This window comes from Rutidosis leptorrhynchoides, chromosome 10, assembly GCF_046630445.1.
Source record: "Rutidosis leptorrhynchoides isolate AG116_Rl617_1_P2 chromosome 10, CSIRO_AGI_Rlap_v1, whole genome shotgun sequence".
In the NCBI taxonomy this organism is placed as follows: domain Eukaryota; kingdom Viridiplantae; phylum Streptophyta; class Magnoliopsida; order Asterales; family Asteraceae; genus Rutidosis; species Rutidosis leptorrhynchoides.
Genome location: NC_092342.1, coordinates 239977091 through 239986824, shown reverse-complemented (window position 1 = coordinate 239986824; position 9734 = coordinate 239977091).

The window sequence follows — 9734 nt, the reverse complement described above, 5'->3', positions numbered from 1 at the left end:
TTTTAAACAAATGTGGATCTTCCCATAAATAGTGTTTTATATCACTAAAGAATTTCTTTCGTTTTTGGTACGACAATCCTTTTTCAAGGAATCCACATACTAAGTAGTTTGCATAGTCTTCAAACCATGAAATTTCATTATAATCTATCTTCAATAGATATTCATCAGGAAAGTTGTCTTGTATGGCCGATTCATTTAGAACTTCTAATTCGGGATTTTCAAGACGAGAAAGATGATCAGCGGCGAGATTTTCTGCTCCCTTTTTATCTCGGATTTCAATATCAAACTCTTGTAAGAGTAAGATCCAAGGGATTAATCTTGGTTTAGCATCTTGTTTCGAAAATAGGTATCTAAGAGCAGAATGGTCGGTATAGACCACCATTTTAGCTAGAACGAGATATGAACGAAATTTGTCAAAAGCAAAGACAATAGCAAGGAGTTCTTTTTCAGTAGTTGTATAATTTGTTTGTGCTCCTTGTAATGTCTTACTAGCATAATATATAGGTTGAAATCGTTTTTCAATCCTTTGTCCTAAAACGGCTTCCATTGCAAAATCACTTGCATCGCACATAAGTTCAAACGGTAGATTCCAATTTGGTGTTATCATGATCGGCGCATTAGTGAGTTTCTCTTTAAGAATATTAAAAGATTTGATACATTCATCTGAAAAGATGAATGGAGCATCCTTTTCTAGGAGTTTATTCATAGGAGTGGCAATTTTAGAAAAATCTTTAATGAAACGTCGGTAAAAACTAGCATGCCCTAGAAAACTCCTAACTCCTCTAACATTGGTGGGATGTGGAAGTTTAGCAATTACATCTACTTTAGCTCTATCCACTTCAATTCCTTCCTTTGAAATTTTATGACCAAGAACGATGCATTCTTTAACCATGAAATGGCATTTCTCTCAATTAAGAACTAGATTTGATTATTTGCATCTAATAAGCATTCGTTCAAGATTAGCTAGACATGTTTCAAATGTATCACCGAAAACTGAAAAGTCATCCATGAAAACTTCCATGCATTCTTCTATCATGTCGTGAAAAATCGCCATCATGCACCTTTGAAAGGTTGCAGGGGCGTTGCAAAGTCCAAATGGCATGCGTTTGTAAGCAAAAGTACCATAAGGGCACGTGAATGTGGTTTTCTCTTGGTCCTCGGGTGCTATTGGAATTTGAAAATATCCGGAAAAACCATCAAGAAAACAATAGTAACTATTTTCGGCTAATCTTTCCAACATTTGATCAATAAAAGGTAAGGAAAAGTGATCTTTTCTGGTGGCGTCATTTAATTTTCTATAATCAATACATACACACCATCCTGTTACAGTCCTAGTAGGAATAAGCTCATTTTTCTCATTTGTGATGACAGTCATGCCACCCTTCTTAGGTACGCATTGAACTGGGCTTACCCATGGACTATCAGAAATTGGATAAATTAAACCTGCATCAAGCAGTTTAATAATTTCTTTCTTAACTACATCTTGCATATTAGGATTTAGTCTTCATTGGCGTTGCACATACGTTTTATGACCTTCTTCCATAAGGATTTTATGTGTGCAATACGAAGGACTTATTCCTTTAATATCATGAATCTTCCATGTAATGGTTGGTTTATGAGCTTTTAACACAGAAATGAGTTGTGATTTCTCATTTTCAGTAAGAGAAGACGATATTATTACAGGTAATTCAGATTCACCATGTAAATAAGCGTATTTCAAATGGTTTGGAAGTGGCTTTAACTCTAATGTCGGAGGTTCTTCTATCGATGATTTGTATCGATATCTGTTTTCTTCTTTTAGCATTTGAATTTCTTCTGTTGTTGATTCATATCTATTAGCTATTAGTGTAGCTAACATTTCAGTTTCATCAATTGGTTCAGTTCCTTCTCCTAAAGAACATTCTCCTGTTCCTTGTAATTCTGGAAATTCTTCTAACAATTCTGCATGTGAATCTATAGTTTGAATATAATAACATGTATCATCTGCAGATTGTGGTTGTTGCATTGCTCTATCAACTGAAAAGGTAACACTCTCGTCCTCTATACTTAGGGTCAGTTTCTTACCAAACACATCTATCATTGCTTTAGCCGTGTTTAAGAATGGTCTTCCTAATATGAGAGGAACTTGAGAATCTTCTTCCATGTTCAGAACAACAAAATCTACTGGAAATACTAAAGTACCAACTTTAACTAGCACGTTCTCCATTATCCCTCTAGGATATTTTATTGATCTATCGACTAGTTGTATGCTTATTCGTGTTGGTTTCAATTCTCCAAGGTCTAGTTTAGCGTATAGTGAATACGGCATTAGATTTATACTAGCACCTAAGTTTGCCAATGCTTCTATTGAACTAAGACTACCCAGAAAACATGGAATTGTGAAACTTCCTGGATCTGATAATTTTTCTGGTATCTTATTCAACAGCACTGCTGAACAATTAGCATTCATAGTAACGGCCGAGAGTTCTTCCATTTTCTTTCTATTTGAGATTAGATCTTTCAGAAACTTAGCATATCTAGGCATTCCTGAAATCACATCAATGAAAGGAAGATTTACATTTATCTGTTTAAACATATCCAAGAATTTGGATTGCTCGGCTTCAAGTTTCTCTTTTTTTATTTTACTCGGGTAAGGAAGTGGTGGTTGGTATGGTTTAACATAAGGTTTAGCCTTAACTGTGTTATCTTCATTAACCTTTTCAACTACCGGTTCTTTTTCCTTATCTTGATCAGGTTGTGGTTCTTGTGGAGTAGGAATAGCTTCCTCAGAAATTACAGGTATTTCAGGTGGTTTAAGTGTAATACCACTTCTTGTGGTAATGGCTTTAGCTGTTTCATTCCGGGGGTTAGCATTTGTATCACTAGGTAGACTTCCCAATTTTCTTTCACCTATTAACCTTGCTAGGTTACTCACTTCTTGTTCCAGATTTTGAATAGAAGCTTGTTGATTTCTAAATGCTTGAGCATTTTGTTCATTGGTTTGTTTCGGAGATGTGAAAAACTGCGTTTGAGTTTCAACTAGCTTCGTCATCATATCTTCTAAATTTGGCTTTTTATCATCGGTTTATTTTGAAAATTAGGTCTTTGCTGATTGTAAGTATTATTGGATACTTGTTGATTGCTAGGACCTTGTTGGTTGTTGTATGGAACATTTCGGTTATAATTCTGGTTTTGATTGTAGATTGGTCTTGGCGGTTGATAATTATTTTGATAATTATTTCCAGGCCTTTGGTTTATGTATGAAATATTCTCTCTTTGTTCCATTGTTAATTCAATACTAAGACAATCTTTTGTCAAATGTGGTCCTCCACACTGCTCACAACTAATTCGTATTGAGTGAATATCTTTAGTCATCTTTTCCATTCGTCTCTCGACAGCACCTATCTTTGCGGAAATGGAATCAAAGTCATGGCTAGAATCGTCTCTAGCTGCTTTAGATGATCTAATGATATGTTTTTCTTGGTGCCACTCATGTGAGTGGGAAGCAGTGTTATCAATAATTTTGTAAGCATCAGTTTCGGTTTTCTTCATAATAGAACCACCAGCTGCTATATCGATGTCTTTCCTTGTAGTGATGTCGCATCCTTGGTAGAATATTTGTACTATTTGACAAGTATCTAAACCATGTTGCGGACATCCTCTTAATAACTTTCCAAATCTGGTCCATGCCTCATATAGAGTTTCGTTTGGTTTCTGTGTGAATGTAACAATTTCTCCTTGAAGTCTTACGGCTTTAGATGCCGGAAAGAATTGTTTAAGAAATTTTTCAACTAAAACGTCCCATGTATCAATCGCCCCTTCAGGTAACGATTCCAACCAATCTTTGGCTTCTCCCTTTAAAGTCCAGGGAAATAACATGAGATATATCTGTTCATCCTCCACTTCTCTTATTTTAAATAGTGTGCATATCCTATTAAAGGTACGAAGATGTTCATTTGGATCTTCCTTCGGCGCACCACTAAATTGGCATTGATTAGTCACCATGTGTAGAATTTGTCCTTTGATTTCATAATCTGGCGCATTAATATCTGGATGAGTAATTGCATGACCTTGGCCAGTGCGTTTAGCTCTCATTCGGTCTTCCATACTTAAAGGTTCCAGATTTTCCATAATTGAATTTGTTGAATCTGAATCACTAGAGGATTCTGATTTAATGGTTTGTTCCTCAACAATCTCTGTTTGAATGATTGGTGGTTCCGGAGGAAAAATTAATGGTTCAGGATCTATGAATTGTCCCTGAATATTCGATTCTCAATTGTGAGGTCGGGTTCAAAAAATGGATTATCAAAAATTTAAATTGGAGTACTTGGTCGACTGGATGACGATTCTAAAGAAAAATCAACGGCGACAATATTTGCTAGATGTCTTGATCTGGTTACAGGTGGTGAACGTACAAAAGGTGGTGAACGTCTTACTCGGTGCATTCACTGAATATCCTATTAGTTTTTAAAAGGAAAGAAAAATTATATAAGTTATCCAATTAATAGACTTTTCTGATTTTGCCCACGTTTCGAATAGCCAAAAGATGCAGCAGAGGGGCAGGATTCGTTTGGTCTCAATATAATTGAGTACTGTTCGGCTCCAATAACCCGGTCCACGTACAAATCCAACTATTATTACGAACCAGAAAATTTTGATGTCTATCAATTTAACCACTTAAAATAAATTTTCGTAATTTAAAGAAATTTAGATAAGAAATAGAATAAAAATCTATGTCCTAAAAACTAGAATGGCGAGAAATAAGAAAGAAAAAGAGCGCGTCGAAAAAGGTCGAAAAAGAAAAGGGTTGAAAAATAAAAGGCGTCGAAAAAGAAAGAAAAAATGACTATAAAACTTTAAAACACTCGACTAACCCAACCTTATTACTATCACTAACTTAAAATTAAAATTGCAAATTGAGATTACTAATTGGAGTGATAATTGATACATAGGTAAAAGGCGTCGAAAAATAAAAATAAGAAAGTAGTGCGTCGAAACTTAAGAAGGAACTAAAAACTAAAAATTAAAAGTTGCGTCTAAAAATATTAAAGTTACAAGTAAAACTATATCCCAAATGGCAATATCTTTAAAAAAAATACTAAAACTTAGATAGGCGTCGCAAAATTCTAAAGTACTTAAATCTTAGTCTAAAGAGAAAGCACTTAAGGGATTTTACGGCAAAACCTAAAAATCTAGAAGTAAAAAAATAAGCTACGGCAAAATACTAGAACTTAAAACTAAAAATGAGCGAAAAATACAAAAATTACGCTAAAAACGAATAAAAAGGGACAAAATATAAAAATAAACTAAAAGTTGTAAAAGTACAATTTTTATAAAAATATTATTTTTATATTATTTATTTTATAAAACTATTAATTTTATAAACTAATTAAACTAATTAAACTTAATATACAAATTAAATAAATAAAACTAAATTAATTAATTATTTAAAATACTAACCCTAATTAGGGTTTTAATTAAATAATAATAATAATAATAATTACACCGTAATTAATGCAGAATAGGGTTTCTGTTCGTGTCAGGGTGGCTCCGTGAGTCGCGGTGCCACGTACCAGAAAAACTCCGCGAGTCGCGGGGTTTGAAAATTCAAATGAGGTGCAGGTATAAATTCGATAGTTTCAGTTTTTTTTTATATATTTTTTTCTTTTCTGTTTTTAATTTAATTAAAATATTTATATAAATTAAATAAAAGTTATATTTTAAAAACTAAAATAGAAATAAAATACTTTATAATTTTAAAAATATTAAAAATAAATTTATAAATTTATTTTTTTATTCGGTTTTTAATTTTTTATATTTTGTTTTAATATTTAAAAAGTATATATTTTACAAAAACTAATTAAAACTTAATAAATTTTTTTTTCTTTATGTGTGTGGCGTTTCGCTTCGGCGTTCCCCGGCAGCGGCGCCAAAAATACTTGATGTGCGCAGAGGTGTATATGAAATAGCTTTATTTTTACAACTAAATACTATTAAGTATGCTACAATTTTACACAAGTTATTTATTTATTTATCGAGTGGATATACTTAAACCTTGCTACAACACTTATAGGCAGTGTACCTAATCGTACAGTATTGTAGTTTTTAGTAAGTCCGGTTCGTCCACAGGGAATCTTTTAAACAAAGCTTAACGCTATATTAGTTTTAATTTATAAAAATACAAATATATAAATAAGTAATATTATTATTACAAAGGGGGTTTTTACCGTTTAATGACCGGTTTTTCGATTTTAAAACTTTAGTCGCACTTAAAACTTAATGTAAAATAATAAATAAATATAAGACTTAATTTAAAGCGTAAAGTAAATAATGATAATGAAATTGCGATAAATAAAAGTGCGATGAAATAAAATACAATAATTAAAAAGTGCGTTAATTAAAAGTGCAATTAAATACAATGACAATAAATAAAAATGCGATAATTAAAAGTGCAATTAAATATGAAAATAAAGGAATTATACTTATTTAAACTTCTGTAATCATGATGTTTGACGTGTTGATTTTTAGTTTATTCCCATGGGTTAATTGTTCTTTGTCCTGGATTATTCAATATGTCCGTCTGGTTTTTGTCCATAACAGTCCATCAGTCATAAATATAAAGTGCGAGTATCCTCATCAAATTATCCTTATACCCGAAGTCAAATATTTCAACTAATTGGGGACTTAAACTGTAACAAGGTTTTAATACTTTGTTTAATAATTACACCAGGTTATCGGCTGCGTGTAACCCAAGGTTTTAATACTTTGTTATCAATTATGCCAAGTGTCCTTGTACATAATTTCACCCCTGTTTTAATAATTTCATAGACTATTAATCCATTCCCGTGTCCGGTTAAATGAACTATTATTCGTACATATAAATATCTCGCCCATCGTGTCCGATCGAGTGTATATGGTTATTTATAGGGACGTCCAATTGTAAATCTTTATATTAAAATTAACAAACTATCATTTAGTTAAACAAATATAAAGCCCATTAATAGCCCATAGTCTAATTTCTACAAGTGTCGTTCTTTTGTCCAAACCCCAATTATGGTACAAGGCCCAATTACCCAATTTTAGTAATTAGCCCAACATCATGATTACTTTGGTATTAAATAAGCATAATAATAACTTAGCTACGAGACATTAAATTAAAAAGGTTGAACATAACTTACAATGATTAAAAATAGCGTAGCGTTACACGGACAGAATTTCGACTTACACCCTTACAATATTCGCTAACATACCCTTATTATTAGAAATTAAATTTAAAATTAAAATATAAATTTTATATATATATATTTACGTATATAGAGAGATAGATAGAATTAGGATATATAAAACGTTCAGAATGCGTTGCCTTTTATAGGCATTTTTGAATTTGCCTGCTCCGCGAGTCGCGGCACTCTTGCTCTTCAAACTCCGCAAGTCGCGGAGTTCGTAAATCCAGCTCACACAAGTTTGGATCCTAGTCTGCCGACGGATTTTAATAATATAAATATAATATAAATATATAATTTATATAATTAATTATATATTATATTATATTTATATACATAATTAATTTGTAACTTTTGGTCCGTTGCGTCGAGCGTTGAGAGTTGACTCATGTCCCGGTTCCGGATTTTCGAACGTCCTTGCGTACAATTTAATATCTTGTACTTTGCGTTTTGAATCTTGTACTCTTGTAATTTCGAGACGTTTCTTATCAATAATTGGAACCTCTTTGATTGTATTTTGTACTTTTGAGCTTTTTGGTCGTTTGCGTCTTCAATTCGTCGAATCTGTCTTTTGTCTTCACCTTTTATTATTTAAACGAATATCACTTGTAAATAGAATAATTGCAACTAAAAGCTTGTCTTTCTTGAGGGATAATGCTATGAAATATATGTTCGTTTTTAGCATTATCATATATTATATTATATTCTCGTGTATAGGTGACTTGTAATTTTTATTCCGATGTCTTGTACGTTTACGATCGACTTATGTCCCGCTTCTGGTTTCTCGAAAGCATTTTCGTACGCTTAGAAAACTAGTACTTTTCGTTACGCGACGTGTACCTTTATCAAAAGTTAAACTTAATCATTGATAAACTATGTCACTCGAAGTGTAGCTTTAATCAATTAAGTGTTTTGGTTATTTGCTTCTATAAATCATCATCTCGTAGTATATACATATACATATATACATTTTTATTTTGAAATAGTGTTTACTGTAGCAAAGTTTTTTTACTGTAGCAAATAGTGATTTTCGAAAACACTGTAGCTTTTCGGGTACTGTAGCAATTCAAAAATACTGTAACAAATTAGTGTTTTACTGGTTCATCTTAAACGTTTTAGTTAACTTATCTAAATATCAATCGAATCAATAATCGAATGTTACTATCATTTTACTAAATAACTTGAAATTATATATATATATATATATATATATATATATATATATATATATATATATATATATATATATATATATATATATATATATATATATATATATATATATATATATATATATATATATGCACATTAAGTTATATATATATATATTGTTCGTGAATCTTCGAGAACAGTCAAAGAATAATTGATTACATGAATATAGTTCCAAAACTTTCGTGACTCAACATTACAGACTTTGCTTATCGTGTCGAAAACATTAAATCATTTAAAGATAAAGTTGAAATTTGGTCAAAAATTTCCGGGTTGTCACAGTACCTACCCGTTAAAGAAATTTCGTCCCGAAATTTGGTTGAGATAGTCATGGATGACAATAAGTATGTTTTCATGACTCATACGAGTTGAACATTAGAGTTTTATCATCATTGAGTAATATAGATAAAACAATTCGATTTTGTGAAGAGTACGAGTGAAGTTATCACAAAAGAGTGAAATGAATAAATATAAATTCGTCATATCTTTTGACGTAGTCACGATTGATTTTCAAAATTTAAGGAATAGAAAATTTTCATAATCTGAATAAGATTTGATTCTTCGGTAATTGCAGAAATTAGGATTTTCTTTGATTAAATGCGTAATCTGCCTTGATTGCTATGTCTGATATTTCACTATAAATTGACCTCTTCCGTTTCATTTATTTTCACCACTCCTATAAGCTTTTTCCTTATTTCATACTTCCTAATAGATTGTGAAAATGCTTAATCCAGTTCTGATTCTTGATATTTTCTTGGCTATCGTATCCTTCATTCTTCTTTTTCATCTGCCACTAGAGGAGGTTATTTTCTTCTACTATTACCTTGGGGTTATAGTGTTTTTCATTCTCCCGTGTCGTTATATTGCTATACGCATTGATATACACGGTTTGTAATTTCGGGGTTTTTATCGGGCTTTTTATTCTCCATTATATTTCGGAGCTTCATGCTTTTGTTTTCTCTTCCAGACCTTAAGTCAAGCGGATAATGGTCCAGAATTCGTAGTTATGCATTTCGAAATGAACATAGTCAATGTTCTAAGAAAGAAATTGTAATGACACGATCTTGATTTGTCAAATTACCAGAATATTCGAAAAAGACCGAATCATCAAGAAAAATATTTTCTTGATATATTTAGAGGTTAAATAGAATGAAAGAGTTATGTAACATGGTTTATGATGAGGGTATGATCTGTGAACCTTTATCACGTTCCATTAGAAACTCAGCATGACTTACTGTAATATAATCACGTTGATCAAGTGTCATTATATTATACTAATTCATGCTTCAGTTCCCAACACTACTTCAAAACATTCATATTTTA